At 51.6% G+C, this 17,456-nt stretch overlaps 1 pseudogene; it reads left to right on the plus strand.

Annotated features, from left to right (window-relative positions):
• Positions 1–1,036: 1,036 nt before the first annotated feature.
• Positions 1,037–16,250, plus strand: LOC143682398 (caveolin-3-like; annotated as a pseudogene).
• Positions 16,251–17,456: the final 1,206 nt, after the last annotated feature.

The following is a 17,456-nucleotide window of genomic DNA, read 5'->3' on the forward strand; positions in this document are numbered from 1 at the left end:
TACCCTCAGAGTAAGTTATTACCTCCTATGGGCTTCTAAGGCAAGCCGTTTGTGAAATATCTCTGATTTGGAGCATCAAAGAAAAGTGCATGTATTGGCACGGGTGGAGTTTCTGGGGTCTGTGGATACCCCAGAAGCTGTCTGTAGGGGCAGGGTGAAGGACAGAGTCCACGCGGACTTCATATCCCCTCCACGCCAGCGTACCCTCCTTCAGGCTCATACATCAAGAGGGGCAGAGAAGGTGGCCAGCCTGTCAGAAGGTCACTTTCCCTGCCTCATCCTCTGGCCTACCTGCACAACCATCCATCAACTCCCCCTTCCAGAGAAAACCCCAGAAATGGTAAAAAAACAAAACAAAACAAAAACAAAAAAAACCTCAGAAACATACCAGGCTATCAAACAGTAGGGCCAGGCACTAACACAATCCCCAAAGAATTCCTACTGGGTGGCATTTTCCAGTTCCCACAGCCCCTCCACACACATGAACTCATTTCTGCCTATCCACAAAGGCAGGCAGATTCTTGATTGCTATTACTATGTCCCCATTTTATATGGCCAGGGCGGGGACCCAGAGAGGTGACTGATGTACACCCGAGGTCATCTGGGTAGAAAGAGTGGGGGACCCAACCCCACCTCCCCTCCAGGGCGGCCTCTTCTCGCAGGAGTCCAAAGGCGAACCGCGGTGGGGCACGCCCCAGGGACCCCTCTCCAAAGGCGGGGCTGGCCCTGGGGACACATGGGGCATGCCAGGCGTTCGGCTCTCGCACGAGGGCCAGCGCCTGGCGGCAGACCCCTTTAAGGAGCGCTGGGCCTCACAGCCGAGCGCCAGTCTTAATTTTAGCATGGTGGCCTGCCACGGGAGGCTTTCGTGAAAGGCAGGCTGGAGTTATGCCGGACAGCTGTCAGCCGGCACGCTGGGTGGGGCCTATTTAGCCGGCAGGGCCTCAAGTCTGGGGACACTGAGCTGGCCTCCCTACCCCGGCCCACCACAAGCCCCCCCCCACCCCCACCCCCCCCGGGTCCAGCCAGCTCGGCGATGATGGCCGAAAAGCACAGGGACCTAGAAGCCCAGATCATCAAGGACATCCACTGCAAGGAGAGCGACCTGGTGAACTGCGACCCCAAGAACATTAATGAGGACATCATCAAGGTAGGCTCGGGCAGCGCCCTCGGCCCCGCGGGCCGGCTGGCCAGGTGGCGGCTTTGCGGAACACTTGGGTGCCTGGCAGCGGTGGGGCGGGGAATTCAGCGCCAGCACAAGCGGCTTCCCTAGGAAAGAGACCACGTGGCTCTATCTTCTCCTTTCCCTACCCACCAAAATAAAGCTTGTGCAACCCCCCAGAGCACCCTTAGCAGAAACTGGAGTTAAAAAAAAATTTTTTAAGGCCCACCCATGCACAACCCAGGTGTTGCTGGGGGCAGGCGAGGCAAATCACAAAGACAGCTGCCTCCCCTGCTCCTGTGAAGCTCTCTCCTGGCCCTCATCTCGGAAGAAATAGGAACGGGTGGCCAAGTTGGGCTAGTTCCCACGCCAGGGGGGATTTCTGCGGTCTGCACCGTGGGCGCTGGGTTAGTCCCCAGAGGGCGGCTTCCAGGGGGGCTGTGGACCCGGACAGGGTCAGCCACGGCCTGGGGCACTGCCCAGCATCCGCCAAGGCTGGGGACCCTGCCCAGCCCTCCAGGCTCCCGCCAGGTCCCCTAGCCAGGAGCAGGCAGGGGCCTCCGCTGAGGACAGCCAGAGCCATGAGGGGGAGATTCAGATGAGAGGTGTCCAGCCTCAGAGGAGACTCCCCTGAAATCCAGCCGCTCCCCTCCATGGGGACACAAGCCCCCTGGCGGATTGCAGGCCCACATCTTCAAGCCAATCTCTGTCGGAGAATCCGAGGCATCTTGCTAAAGCAGAACGCTTTCCCTGGGGTCCCCTCGAACCAACACCCAAACCCCTGGAGGGCTCTGTTAAAAGTGCAGGGGCCTGCGACAATTGGTTCCGAACACGTCTGTCAGACTCGCAGACCAGCCGCTGTCCATTAGAAATATAATGTGATCCATACATGTAATTTAAAATTTTCCAGTAGTCACATTAAAAAAAAAAGAGAGAAAGAAACAGGCAAAATTAATTTTAACGGTATTTTTTAACTTAACCCATTAGACCCCAAATGCTATTGTTTCAACATGTTAACAATATAAAAACAATCAACAATGAATGGTTGTACCTTCTTCTTCAAAAGGCAGAGTGTGCATTTTATACTTACAGTACATCTCAACTCAGACTCTAAGCTTTCATCACAAATGCTTGTTCTATATTCAGATTTCATAAAATTTACAGCTGAAAAACAGATTCTCATGCCCAAATTGTTCCAAATGCATTTAACAGTTTTCCAATAACAGAAGTGAGAATCTGGGTTTTTTTCCCACTCTAATTAAAAACAATACAATTTAAAAATCCTCAGACACACCAGCCACAGTGCAACCTTCACAGCTCCCAGCCTGTACACGAGACAGTGTGATTCTGGGGCTTGTTGTAAAGTACAGCCCCTCTCCTGCCATCCTCCATGGGGCACTTCCCTCGCTGGGTAGAGTCTAAATGCCTCCCCGGGGCTTTCCAGACCCAACACAATTGGGCCGCAACCTGCTGCTTCTGCCACCCTTGCAGCCCCCAGTCCAAGAGTCAGCTATATCCATCAGAAAAGAGGGCCGGTGCCTCACCAGGTGTGCCCCCCTCCTCTCCTCCCAGTGCTGAATGCCTGCTCAGCTGTCACGGCCCACTCAAATGTCACCTCCTCGTGGAAGCCTTCCTCAATTCCTCCAGGCACTCAGCCATGCCCTTCTCCACTTCCCGTGGGGCATGTCTCCATCATGGCAGTAGTGAAAGCAAGGTAATTGCAGCACAGTATGAAAAGTACTATCCCAAGAAAATTAGGGAATGCACATTCCAAGCTATATAAATGTGAAATATTATTAGTCATGTTTCTGCAGTGCAGTCTAGAGGGAAGAGTACTGGACTTGACTTTAACAGACCAGATCAAATCTGGGCTCTTCTACCTAAAAACGATTACACTGGACGAGTCACCTACATTTTTGAGCCTCTGTTTTCGCCTGTAAAATGAGACCACCACCCCTATGGGGTAAATGGGTCTCAGAGGGGTGCTGTGCAATTGAAATGTGTGAGGATGAAATGAGATAAGGGCTTTGAACATGTCTAACAGCTCCTGGCACATGGCCACGGCGTGACCCACTTAGCCGAACAGGAACCTCCAGGAGACTGTAGGTGGAAGATGTGAGAACTAAGGCTGCGCCCAGCTTGTATACACAGGTTATCCTCTGGGTAGTCTCTGGTGTGCCACTGAGGGTTGGAGATGCGGAACCCATGAGAGGATGTGGCTTCTCAGGGAGGCCCACAACAGGTGACCAGAGCTGAGGAGACTCTTGTGTCCCACTGAGCCAGGAGTAAGCAGCTCCAGCCCCAGATTTAGATCCAGAGGGGGGCAGAGACAGCCTGCCTTCGCCCCTGAGCCCTCCTCTCCCAGAGACCCTGAGCCTCAGGAGAACATCATCCAAAAGCTAAACAAACTGCCTGCTGGTAATTTTAGTGAGCGGGGACTGTTATTGGGTATTTATGGGACCAACCCTGGTTTGGGGAGTTATTTGGTGTTTTCTTTCTTTCCCTCTTTTTTAAATGCATGAGAAATGAACACGTTTAGAACTTTAAACAAGGGTCATAAAACAAAGTCGAAAAAATATCACCGATAGGTTCAAGTAGACTTCAGGTTTATGTAATGGTCAGTTAAAGAAGAAAGAAAAAGAAGGAAGAAGAATATGAATAGAAAGCAGGGACGTCTGTCTGGGGCTGGCCAGCCTCTCACCACCTGGGTTTCCTTTACCAACTGGGGGGAGGAAAAGAAAGAAGGAGGGGGAAGGAGAAGAGAGAGAGATGGAGGGACGGAGAAGCATAAGGCAGAGGCTGAGAGGAAGGCGCAGAAGCCCCTGACATGATCCCTGGCAAGGGGTGGCCTCACAAGTAGTTACAGGTCCCATGTGAGCCAGGACAAGGGCCACCGAAGGAATGCTGGACATTGGACAGGGCTACGGAGAATCAAGTTCTGGTCCCAGCCCAGATGCTGTCTTGCTCGGTGATGCTGAGAAATCCCTTTCCCCCTCTGAGCCCCAGTCTGTGGTGTAGACAGAGCCGGGGTGAAGAAGAGGGAGACTCAGTGCCCTCTGCCACCAACTGCCAAAGTTTCACAGAGAAAAGCCAAGGATGAAGAGTAGGAGACAGATCCGCCATGTCAGTGACTTTGTCCCCAGCTGAGGGAAGGAGCTCCCTTTTGTCATTACAGGGTCAAAACTTCCCCATGAAGGACTGGTTCTGTTCTGGAACCAGGCTAGGAAAATGATTGCCAAAAGCAGAGGTAGAGCTCTGTACTGGCCACTGATTTAAACAGCAATCTCCAAGGCTTGGGGCGAGGCCCAGGGCAGAGCTGGAGCTCATGGAGGGTAGGGTTGCAGAGCTCAGAAGAGGAACCGCCATTCCCACCGTCAATCTGATCATCCACATTGATTCCAATCACTGCCGAGCACCTACTATGTGCCAAGCACTGTGCTCTCTCAGAGGAGATGGAGCCGAAGAAGGTGCACCCACTGTGCATAAGCCCCTGTGCCAGGGTGTTGGTGGGGGAGGGATGCAAGTGGGCGCCAAAAGTCCCAGGGCTCTCCAGTTTGCCAAGGGCTACATCCGAGGTCCCCTTTCCCTTCAGACCCAAGCTGTCAAGCTCTGTAACCCCTCCCAGCCCCCCCTCACGCCTGCCTGCAGGAGCCATGCCCCACCCCAGAGCCTCCCGAGGGCTCAGGGCTGTCTCATCAACAGCCGCCTCTCTCCCTAACTCAGCAGCCTGGGACCCCCCAAGTGCCAGCGCTGGCGCCTGGGGTGTCACACAGGCCCTTCAGCTTCTGGCCTCAACACCCATCTCCTCAGGGGCTTGGAGGCAGCCCAGCCCCGGCCACCCCACACCCACCACAACCTCCCTCCTCCTCCGACCAGCCACCAGCCTCTGCCCACCATCTCAGGCTAACAAACGCCAGAGGAACGTGCAGCCGCGGGTGCTACAAACTCTGCTCCCAGTTCGGGCCCATCTGAGACATCCTTCTACATGAAGATGAGACTCACCCAGCAGCTCTCTTGAGCATTCAGCCCAGCAGAGAAGCTAAGACTAGAATAATGACTGAATCAGGGAGATGCTGTGAACCGCCCTAAATTAGGGCCGGAGGAAGTGTCGGGGGAGGGAAGGGGGGGAAGAAATTACTGTCGCCTGGGCAAATCGGGCACTGGCTTCAGAGGGAGGTGGCATCCAAGGTGCATAAAAAATTAGTAAAACTTTCAGTGTAGAGAGGGAACAGGCTTTCTAAGAAGAGGAAACAAATGAGCAAAGGCAGGGAGTGTTCTGACAGCATCAAGAAGGATATTAGAGCTGACAAAAGGGAGGGCCCTGTGTGCCCACACCACCTGCCCGTGGCCACACCCCCGCACGTAGCCACGCCCCAGCCCGTGGCGATGGCAGACATTACTAATCAATGAGCCTTTTTCTGGGTAACCATGCACCACCACGTAGTCCAAGTTGGGAAAAATAGATGAAACTCTGCTGTTTCTGTCTGCAGGAGAACAATGAACTGTCCTATCAGACAAGGACCGAGCATCTGAAAGGAGATTGGTGGGAGAGAAGGCAGGAAGGGCAGGTCGAGGCTGCGTTGCAGAGGGTCATCCAGTCCACCAGTCAGTCCACATGGGCAGTTACTTCCTTTTGGAAATTCCTTCTGTCAGTTACCTCTGAAAAGTAGGGGCCTGATTCACACTGAGGTATTTATGACCTTCTCCTGTTATGGGGACACTGAATGTCAACTAGTGTAGTGTCAAAATTCTGTCCTAGTTCTGGAGGACTTGATAAAATGCAGATTCCTGGCCCCCACCACCAGAAATTTTCCAGCAGGGCTGGTGAGCACTCTGGGTATCTGCTCTGCACTTTCATGTTTGTGTTACAGCAAATTAAATCCCCTTTGACCTAGAGAAGAGAAGCCTGGGGTCTAGAGATATTGCCTGATTTCTCCAAAGACATTGTTTCAGTTATCTATTGCTGTGTAACAGTCACCCCAAAATTCATTGTCTTCAGTCAACCATTAAATTCTGTGGGCTGACTGGGCTCAGTGAGGCAGTTCTGCTGGTCTCCCTGGGGCCTCTTTGCAGCAGCTGCAGTAAGGTGGCATCCGGAGCTGCAATCAGATGGGCTCTACTGAAATGGAACATCCAAGATGGTGCCCCAGCAGGGATGGCTAAAAGGCCAGGCTCAACTGGGAGGCTGGATGGCTGGGCCTCTCTCTCCATGTGGTTTTAGAGTCTTTCCCTTTGTGTGACCTCTCCATGAGTCTATAGGGCAGGGCAGTTGGACTTCTAACAAGGTGGTTTGGGGCCCCAAAAGAGCAGAAATATTCTTAAGGCTTAGTTCTAGAATTGGCACAGCACCACACCTGCCCATTCTGGTGGCGAAAGCGAGTCACAGGGCAAGCCCAGACACAATATGGGATGACTCACACAGGGTCATACACACTGAGATGCATGACATATTGGGGGTCATCTTTGGACATAAGCTAACCACCCACCAAAAGTCAGTGCACAGGCAAACCTCAGCCCACTCCAGCCTGCATCAAGTTTCTTGATGGCAGAGACTGAGAGAGCTGGAGGGAGGATGGGAAAAGAAGAGCAAGAGGGCAAGGATCCAGGATTCTGAGTTGTTCATGGGGCTTCTTCTGGCAGCACCTTGCCACCCTCATAGTATCTTGGGTTTTTTCCAGCTCCTTGATATGAACTCAAGTCCTGTTAAGCACAGCCCTGGGGCCCCAGGGCCCCCTCTAGGATGCTCAGGACCCCAAGCTCCAGATAATCCCACCCTATATCCTGATCCCTTAAAACTGGCCTGTTCTATGCTCTGGGCCTCAGCTCCAATTCCCTGCAGAGGGAATCCAAGCACGGGCTTTGATGTCAGGCACTCTGGGCCTCGATTCCTGCTTGTCCCTCACATGCCGTGTGAAATAACAGGTACAAGATTCACGACCAGAAACTAACATGCCTAAGGGCCATTACGTTGTGGCTGTTACTCCCATTATCCCAGAGAGTACAGAGTTCTATTATTAGTATTATTATTGTTATTATTATTATCAATTATAATTAAAGAAGCAAAACTCTGCCACCTTTAAGCTTTCTTTGCAGCTACCACCTCATTGTAGCATCCTATCTTATGGGCCAGCTTTCTCAAATTTTGTGGGTGAAGGACCAGTTTTATTATTGTTGTTCCCATCTGTTGTACACCAAAACTTTTGTAAAATACAACCAAGAGTAATTACTACAGAAAAATGAAATGAAAACCAGACATACACAATAAGAACTCCAAGTTTCTTTATTATTAGATTCAAGAAGATGTGAAGTAAACCTATCGAATTTTTACAAACATTTCTAAGTGCTTATTCTCACTTTCAGTTCTTATATCACTGAAGATGGGCACTGGCCTATGCCCCACACTTTAAGTAGCAAAGTAGCAGGTGGGGAAACTGAGACCCAGAGAGCTGAGCCACATTCTCGGCTCTAAGGAATCCCAAACTCTCTCCATTTCCCTAGGATCTTGGCCCAGTCCTCTCCGTGTAGAGTTGAAAACACAGAGGCCCAGAGAGGGAAAGTGCATTGCCCCAAATCACACAGCGGCTCAGCAGTCTGATTGGAAGAAGGTCTCTCCCCTGCTCAGAGTTATTTCATCTACCCACAGATACCTCTCTGAATTGGCTAGGCCCTCTAACTGCCTCAGTCCGAAGGCCTGAGACATGCAGGAATCTGGGGGAGGTATTTTTGACTGGGGGTGGCTGCGTGCCTCCCACGCATCCTCAGGCAACTGCTGCCTTGCACCTTCCCTGCCCTCTTGGGGACACAGGGGCTTCGTTGGCTGGTTCCGATTAATCAACCGGCTCTCTTGCTGTTCCAAAAATAAACAGGCCAGAAAAGGGGACACTGACTAAATGAGCAGCAATCATTCGCCCCCACCCCACCCACAGCCCCTCCGCAGAACCCTGAGGCTCGGCCAATGGATTCTGCCCACAGCACCACCCTCCAAGAAAAAGCCATCTCTCCTCCACTTCTGGAAACTAATTAAGGAATGAAGTCACTGTGTGCTTCTGATAAGCTGCCACGACTTCCCAGAGCTGCCTGAGCTAGACCTTATAAATATCTCCCCAAACACTGGGACCAAAACCCTCTCAACTCTCAAATTCAAGTTAGGGCAACAGCTGCCTCCTGCCATCCCAGCCCAGCCCTCTGATAGGATGGGAAGCTCTGATTCACAGAAAACAGAAAAACAGGCACACTATGTACAGCACCAGAAGGTAACCACCAGAAAGAAGTCAAATGTCAATATCCATGGCTTCTGGGGAAAAATGGTAATTAAAGACATAGCAGAGAGATGCTTGGGGTGGGAATATTACCAAAAGTAGAAAATGAGGTGGATGGGTGGGTGGGTGGGTGGGTGGATGGATAGATGGATGGATGGATGGGTGGATGGATGGATGGATGGGTGGGTGGGTGGGTGGGTGGGTAGATGGATGGATGGATGGATGGATGGATGGATGGGTGGATGGGTGGGTGGATGGATGGGTGGGCGGATGATGGGTGGGTAGAGAGACAAGTGGATGTGTGGGTGAGTGCATGCATATATGGATAGAAGAAAAATTTTCAGTATTCCTCAGGAGATTCTGAGATATAGCAAGTTTGGTATTACTGACCCCCTTTTATATATGGAGAGATGATGCTTAAAGAAGTTAAATGATCTTTCAATCATATACTGCACTGTATACGAACTACCTGCAGGACCCAAGCTTCCTATCTGAATAAAACGCTGTAACCACCACCACCCAACAGTTATTAATCAGGTGCTCTGTGCCATAATGCCCTAAGTAGTCTTCATGTCTTAAAAGCTTATTTAGGGTGCACCAGTGCTTCAGTGGTAGAATGCTTTGCCTGCCACGCTGGAGACCAGGGTTCGATTCCCAGTCCATGCACCCTGCCCCCCAAAAAAGATAGCTTATTTAATCCTCCCACAACCTTTATGAGATAAATACAAGGCTAATAAGACAGAGAAAAGTTAAGTAACTTCCTTACAGTCCCACAGTCACTAAGTACCAGAGCTGGGATTCAAACTTAAGCAGCTCTTTTCCATTATGTTGTCTCTCAATGGTCAGGCACAAATGCTAAAAACAGGTTGAATGAAGGAATATGCTGGAACAAATGAACAAAGCAGGCTGGGCTGTGGAGGTCCTGGGGAGATTGCCGGCCGGGTGGCAGGAGAGAAGGGCCGTGGGCCTGCCCGGGCTGACGTGGTCACCCTCCCTGACAGGGCCCCTCCGAAGGCCTCACCCCGGGAGTTGGGGCAGGAACATCCAGAGTCCTGGAGCTGAATCAGGACCCATAGATTCACTCAAGCCTCTGCCGCCCCTTGGTTTCCTAGGGCTGCTGTGAGTCTCCCAAACAGAATGGCTTAAAGCCACAGAAATGAAGTCTCACAGTTTGGGAGGCTGGAAGTCTGAAGTCAAGGTGTGGGCAGGGCCATGCTCCCTCCGAGGTATGTGGGGAGAATCCCGGCTTCTGTGTTGTGGTAGTTAGGTTCAGGTGTCAACTTGGCCAGGTAAAGGCACCTAGTTCTGTTGCTGTGGACATGAGCCAATGGCATATGAACCTCATCTGTTGCTGATTACATCTGCAGTCGGCTAGGAGGCGTGTCTGCTGCAATGAGTGACATTTGACTTAATTGGCTGGTGCTTAAATGACAGAGCACAAGGTAGCACAGCCTAAGCAGCTTGGCATTCCTCATCTCAGCACTCGCAGCTCAGCCCAGGCCTTTGGAGATGCAGAAGGAAGTCACCCCGGGGAAAGTTGTTGGAACCCAGAGGCCTAGAGAGAAGACCAGCAGAGACCATCCTGTGCCTTCCCACATAAGAAAGAACCTCAGAGGAAAGTTAGCTGCCTTTCCTCTGAATAACTAACAAAATAAATCCCCTTTTATTAAAAGCCAATCTGTCTCTGATGTGTTGCATTCCAGCAGCTAGCGAACTAGGACAGGTGGTCACCCAGCAGACCTGGCCTGCCTGACCTCATCTTCGCAGAGTGTCCTTCTCTTGTGCCGGCCTGGCTCTACTCTTCCCCATCTTATGACACCAGTCCGGTCAAATGAGGGCCCTGCTGTACTCCAGGAGGATCTCGTTTTAACTAATTCCATTTGCAGTGACCCTGTTTCCAAACAAGACTGCATTCAGAGGCACTGGAGAGCAGGACTTCAACATGTCATTTGGGGGACACAACCCGTAACAGCCACCAACCGTGGTGATGGTCCAGGCCAGGGACCTCCCTTCTCTGGACCTGTCTGCCCACCTGCAAGGTGAGGGGGCTCAGCAGGGTCACCTGGGAGTAGCAAGGCACCTTCCTCAGGAACAGCCCCAAGAAAGACAGGAACAGGCTGCTGCCTGGAAGGGAAGGAAAGGACAAGGGAGCAGCCACCGGGACTGGGGCCCTGGCCACAATGGGGCTGGGGGCAGGCTGTGGAGGTCAGAACACCTCAGTCCGGCAGGATCCAGGCCCTGGAGAATGACTAAAACCAAGATGATCCTGGCAGGTGGACCTAAGTCAAAGTTAGAATACTCCCTGGGGCCCACACTCCCCAGCTACTGGGATCTGGAAGCTCCCCCAACAGTGGGCAGTGCTGGAATGTCACCCGATGTGAACCAACCATGGAAGATGCCAGACCTTTCCATCCACCCTCCACAGCTCCATTTCCAAATGTCCAGCACACTACTTCTCCACCTCTGCCTCCTAACTCTAGTCCCCCAAATCTCCAGCCAGCCTCCACCTCCAGGAAGCCCTCCAAGAAGGAATCATATCCATCCAAGTTGCTGAGGCCCATGTTAATAGCCAGCCTAAACTGCGCATCTCACTCCTCCCGTGTGACGATCAGCAGGTAGCCAATGACGGGTAAGACCTCTTGAGGAGGCAACCTAAGACAGGCGCTGCTGCCCCTCGCTTCCGGTGGCTTAGCTGGTAGCCAAAGACAGGTAAGACCTCCTGAGGAGGCAACCTAAGACAGGCACAGTTACCCAGAAAGCTAAAAAACAAAAAAGGAGGAATTGATGGAGAAGCCATAAAATATTGCCAACATGGCTGCCATGGCTGATGCAAGGCAACACAAAATGGCCTAGCCCGCGACCGGCTTTCTTCCCAGAACTGGCGGTGGGTCACACCAAAAGCGCTAACCTTAAATCTGCCCTCCGCCCTAGCAACAACGGCGACCAATCCCAGCCCGACACGTGTCCCTGCATGTTCCCAGCCTATATAAGCCTGTGCACTTCCTCAATAAAGCGGACGCCTTCCACTCACCCCTGAAGGTTGTCTCCTGAGTCATGTGCTGTGTGCTGTGTGTCTGTGTGACTGACTCAGTACAACCGCTTACCCCCAGCCATCAGCTACCCAACACATATTCTTACTCTTACTAACCCTTAATTCTCCCTGTGGCCTGCAGCCTGGAAGCTCAGCTCCCTATTAACATGCCACCCCTGGGTGGGCATCTTCAGCTGTCTGCCACCAAGCACAGGGGTCCCAGACATCTGAGGCATGACGTACAACAGGACTCTGTTCACTGCCTCCCCACAAAAAACATCATGTTGGAAAGTGATAGCAGTTTTATTATCAGAGAAATGCAAACTGAGAATGCTTTACTTTTCTTTTTGCTCTTAGTTTTCTGTCAGGTGACAATGTTATTTCATAATGAAAGCTAATTGTTCTAGTTTGCTAGCTGCTGGAATGCAATATACCAGAAACAGAATGGCTTTTAAAAAGGGGAATTTAATAAGTTGCTAGTCTACAGTTCTAAGGCTGAGAAAATGTCCCAATTAAAACAGTCTATAGAATGTCCAATCAAAGGCATCCAAGGAAAAATACCTTGGTTCAAGAAGGCCGATGACGTTCAGGGTTTCTCTTTCAAGTGAGAAGGCACATGGTGAACACGATCAGGGTTTCTCGCTCATCTGGAAAGGCAAGCGGCAAACACAGCGTCATCTGCTAGCTTTCTGTCCTGGCTTCCTGTTTCATGAAGCTCCCCAGGAGGTGTTTTCCTTCTTCATTTCCAGAGGTCACTGGCTGCTGGACTCTCTGCTTCTTGTGTGGCTGTGTCATTCTCTGCTCTCACAGAATCGCTCCTTTCCTCTGAAATGTTTCCTCTTTTATAGGATTCCAGTAAACTAATCAAGACCCACCTGGAATGGGTGGAGACACATCTTCACCTAATCCAGCTTAACAACCACTCTTGATTGAGTCGCATCTCCAGGGAGATGATCTAATTAAAGTTTCAAACAAACCATACCCAATAGAGGTTAGAAGAAACGGCTGCCTTTACACAATGGGATTAGGATTAAAACATGGCTTTTCTAGGGTACACACATCCTTTCAAACTGGCACAGTAATTTTAATTGAAATTGGACCCATGGAGGAGGGGATCCCTGCCCCACACAAGCAGGAAAGGGGCTGCCTGGAAGGTGAAAGCTTGAGCTCTGGCCCCACTGCATAGGGTCGACCCATTTACTGGTCCTGGAGCCCTGAGCGGGTCGGTCCGTGCATTTATCCAACCACTGGTTACTGAAGTGGCCCAGGCCAGCCTCTCCAAGCATCAACTAGTTCCATCCCCCTCCCATATTATCGGCCGTCCCTTCCAACATGAAACAGTTAGAATGGGCATAGCCCAAATACCCCTAAAGAGTGGGAGAATGATCAAGGGTGATAGAGGAGTTATACAGAGAAGGTGGGTTTAACAAATGAATATGAATGATGAAACATTAAATTGATATCTCTTTTAGTCTCCAGTTTCTTAGAGCAGCTAGAAGTAAAAACCTAAAATTGTGGAATTGTAACCCATACCAAACTCTGAAATCTGTTCAACTGTTGCAGTGCACTTTGAAGTTTATTGCTTTGTATATATGTTATTTTTCACAAAAAAAAGAGAAAACAAGTCAATTATGAGGGTAAACGCACAGCTATATGATGATACTGTGAACCACTGGGTGTACACTTTGATTACATGGTATGTGAGTATATAATATACATCAATAAAAAATAATTTCAAAAGTAAAAAAAAAAAAATTGTTTCAAAAAGAGGCCCAGGAACGCTGCATGGCAGGAAATTTCTCTGAAAGGTCTAAGGGCACAGAAGTGGGCAGTTGCCCCCACTGCAGGGCCCACCTGGCAGAGGTCCTGGGCAGATCAGTAATTAAGCCCATGAGTTCCTTCTGGGCACTTCGATCCTCTGGTGGCTTCTCTGGGCCCAAACACCACGGAGGCCCCCACTTTGCACACAGAACAGCCAGGGTTTAGTGATGCTGGCCTGTGATGTGAGCCGTTTGTAGAGAGGATCTCTGAGATGTTATCGGTTCAGGTGAGGCCAAACTGAATCCAGTATGGCCAGAGTCCTTCTAAGCACAGGAAATAGGAACACCCCAGGAGGAGGAGATGGGGGGGAACAGTGGCCATGTGGCTGAGGCCGAGATGGCATTACGGACTGCTGGCGAGCCACAGCCAGAATGCTGCAGACTCAGAGAAAGCAAGGCCTGCCAGCCTCTTGATTTGGGACTTCTCGCCTCCAAAACCGTGAGATGACAAACTCCTGTTGAGGCGACTAGCCTGTGTTACTCTGTTATAGAAGTCCTGGCAGATAACTGGCATGGCTCAAAGTCATCTTTTTTTTTCTTTTCTTCTGTAGTCCACTGATCTTTTTCCCCACTTCTCAGATAGGGCCTCTGTCACCACATCAGAGTCACTAGCCCCCATGCCCCCCTTTAGGCCTGGGGAAGCGGAAAGCCTGGGGTCCCTGCAGGAGGAGGATGAAGGAAACAAATGCTGCCTCTTCCCCAGGGCTCTTCCAGCTGACACGGCCACACCCTGAGAGACGAGACACTTTTACTCGTCAGAGAGGCTGGTCCTGGGGGTGGTGCGTGGCCCTGGGCAGGCCGCATCTGGAATCCTAAGATCCCTCTTGGCTCTGTTCACATGTCTCTAACTCACTGCCATCCCCCTAGCCAGGCCATGGCCATCTCCTACCTGGTCCTCGTCTCTATTTGCATGCCCACTCCTCCTGCCTCCCCCACTGCCACTCCTGGAAGGAGCAGTACAAAACTCACGTCCGACTGTGTCAGTCAAAGGCACTGCTGCCACACCTCACCTCTGCAGACTCCCTCTGGCCATCCCTGGCTTGCACTCAGCCTTCCAGAACCATCTGCAGCTCATCAAGAACATGGACTTTCTATCCCACCAGGTCCTAGCAGCTGCTGTTCTGTCTGCCCCAAGCACTCCTTTCCAGCCCATGGCCCCACCCTTCATCTGCTACCTCTAGGCATCAGCTCAGCTATCTGTACCTTCCTCCGGGAAGCCTTCCTGAACCCCAGCCTGAGTTAAGCAGTCCTCTCGTGTGTATGCCCTGTTCCTACTTCAACTTAGCAGTGCCCTCTAGGGTAACAGCCCGCTCTGCACCATATGCTCTGGGAGTGCAGGAAACTTTGCTCATTCACCGTCTGTATCAGCCCAGGTTCTCTAGAAACAGAACCAGCAGGAGAGAGCTATAAATATGAAATTTATAATAGTGTCTCACAAAACTGTGGGAATGGAAGAGTCCCAAATCTGCAGGGCAGGCTGTGACGCTGGCATCTCCAATGAAGGGTCTGGACCTGAACCCCACAGGAGAGGCTGGCTGGCTGAAGAAGCAGTGAAAGAGTCTCTCTTCTCCCTTAAAAGTCTTGAATTGATTGGATTATCTTGTTTGCAGGAGACATGCCCTTAGTTGATTGTCGCAGCTGCAATCAACTGATTGATGATTTAATCACCCAGTCTTCCGGTTTATCGGCCAGCCAGGAAATATCCTTGCAGTAACGGTCAGGCCAGTGCTTGCCTGACCAGACCACTGGACATTGTCCCCTGGCCAGGCTGACAGCAGAGCCTCAGCATCGCACCCTCATATGCACAGGCACTCCCTCAGTCTTGGCAGCGTGAAGATGACTAACCCACTCCCTTAGGATCATAAAAGAATAGAATCCGAGAGCTGTAGTTCTAACTCTGCTCCTAACTTCTGTGAGTTGCAAGCAAGTCACACAGCTACTCAGGGCCCATTTATCCATAAAATGGGCAGGGTTTGGGAGGTGGGGGGAAGGTGAGCTCTGTGGTTCATGGCCCAGCAGCAGCAGCCCCCCCACCCCGAGCTTGTTAGAAATGCAGAGTATCAGGGCTCCACCCCACTCGCTGAGGCAGCCTCCCAGCCGCTGGCCTTGCGGCGTGACTCCCAGGGAATTCTGACATCTGCACCCAAAAGTCTGAAGGCAGCCTTGGAGCACAGGGGTGGCGGGTGCCGTGACTTGCGCTCCTTTCCTGCCTCTGCGGGTGGACTTCGAAGACGTGATTGCAGAGCCCATGGGCACCTACAGCTTCGACGGCATCTGGAAGGTCAGCTACACCACTTTCACCGTCTCCAAGTGCTGGTGCTCCTGCCTGCTGTCCGTGCTGCCGGGGGTGCCGCTGGCCCTGCTCTGGGCGTCCTGCTGACCTGCCCCTCCTTCTGCCGCATGGGGGCGGTGGTGCCCTGCATCGAGAGCTGCTGTCCACGCTGCCGGGGGTGCCGCTGGCCCTGCTCTGGGTGTCCTGCCCCTCCTTCTGCCGCATCGGGGCGGTGGTGCCCTGCATCCAGAGCCACCTGACTGAGAGCCAGTGCCTCAGCCACATCTACTCTCTTTGCAGCCACACCTTCTGCAACCCCCTCTTCACTGCTCTGGGCCAGGTGTGCAGCAGCGTCAAGGTGCTACTGAGGAAGGAGTCCTGAGGCCAGGAGGGACGACGGGCGGGGGGTCGGGGCAGGGGCAGGGGAGCTGCTGGGGGATGCCTTTCCTCCTTAGGGGTGGCACAAGTTTCCCCCAAGATGGGAGGCCACAGTTTAGGGAAGGCAGAAAGACAGGACAGCCCAGCTGTGCAGAAGCACGTGATCCTTCGCTCTGCCCCAGCCCCACCCTGACGCCACCCATCGCAGAGGAGTGAGGGAAGATCCTTTGCTAAAATGGCAGCTACTGCAAGTCTTTGCATTCACTCGAACTGTAACAGCATAAAACCAGCATTCAGTTCCCACCTGGGGCCACCCCGTCCACGCACACCCGGGAAAGTACCCCGTGACTGCTGGCGTTCAGGGGGGTGGCTCCAATAAAGGCTTTTGGCTGCATTTGGGGAATGCTGGGTTGTGTTTGTGTCCGTAAGGTTAGTACGTGTCCTGATCAGCTTCAAAATATACTTCGATGCCCGGGAAGAATGGGTGGGCCCTTCACTGGGTCAAATCCAGACGGTTCCATTTTTCTTGGAGTTCTTGTTTGCCAAGCTCTTGGCCTTCCCTACCATGTTCCTTGGGAGACTATTTCCCTGATTTCTGTTGCTTCTGAGTCAGGCCTGTGCACACCAGTGGAGGAAACTTTCCCTTGGGCCACCAGGGGCTGGCAAGCATCACTGGGTACCACTGAGGGACAGGATCTGGGTTCAAAACCTCTCTGGACCTCCCAAGCCCCTGACTTGGCCACATGCACATGTACATCTTCAGCCCTAAGACATGTTGTAAGGGCAAATGATCCATCCTGTGCACATCTGGACTCACCACAGAAACAAAAAGGAATAGAATGGACATGTCCCACCCCACCTCCCCCAGCCCCCTCCAAAAAAATACTCTAGCAAACTTATGGTCTTTAGAGCCGCTTTTTCCAAAGTGCACTATCTTAATCCTCATAAAAGGTGTATGGGGGTAGGGGTGGGACACTTGTGGTCAAGTATTTTTAGGAAATGCTACCATATATTTCTGAGATCTTCAACTAACATGAGAACACTAAAGGCTCTGATGAGTCCCGCAGTAAAGAAACCTGTTTGGACTAGTAGCCCCCCATCCTATGCTGATGATTTTTTTTCATGTAACACGCATTAACGCCTCACAGAATTAAGGTTCCACAGAACATGCTTCACAGAAAGCACTTTCCAGGTTTTCAGAGGCATCACCTCATCAGTGCCTGGCTACCAGCCCAGGAGGTCTTGTGGTGGAAGATACAGACCAGGAGCCAGGATGCAGGTGGCCTCTCCTTCTGCTTCAGGACCTGATCTCTATTTTATCATCCATGAAATGATCTCTAATATCCATTCCATATTTCAGCTCCAAAATTTCAACTGTTTTTAATTTTTCCAACATTTTATAATATCACAGAACACAGAGGGAAGTTGAAAGGATTTGTAGTGAACACCTGCATGCTCGCATAACATTTTACTACTCCCGTTTTATCCCATCTCCATCTGTCTATCCGTCCCTGGATCCAGAGACCAATCCCAG

Source organism: Tamandua tetradactyla, chromosome 5, assembly GCF_023851605.1.
Source record: "Tamandua tetradactyla isolate mTamTet1 chromosome 5, mTamTet1.pri, whole genome shotgun sequence".
In the NCBI taxonomy this organism is placed as follows: domain Eukaryota; kingdom Metazoa; phylum Chordata; class Mammalia; order Pilosa; family Myrmecophagidae; genus Tamandua; species Tamandua tetradactyla.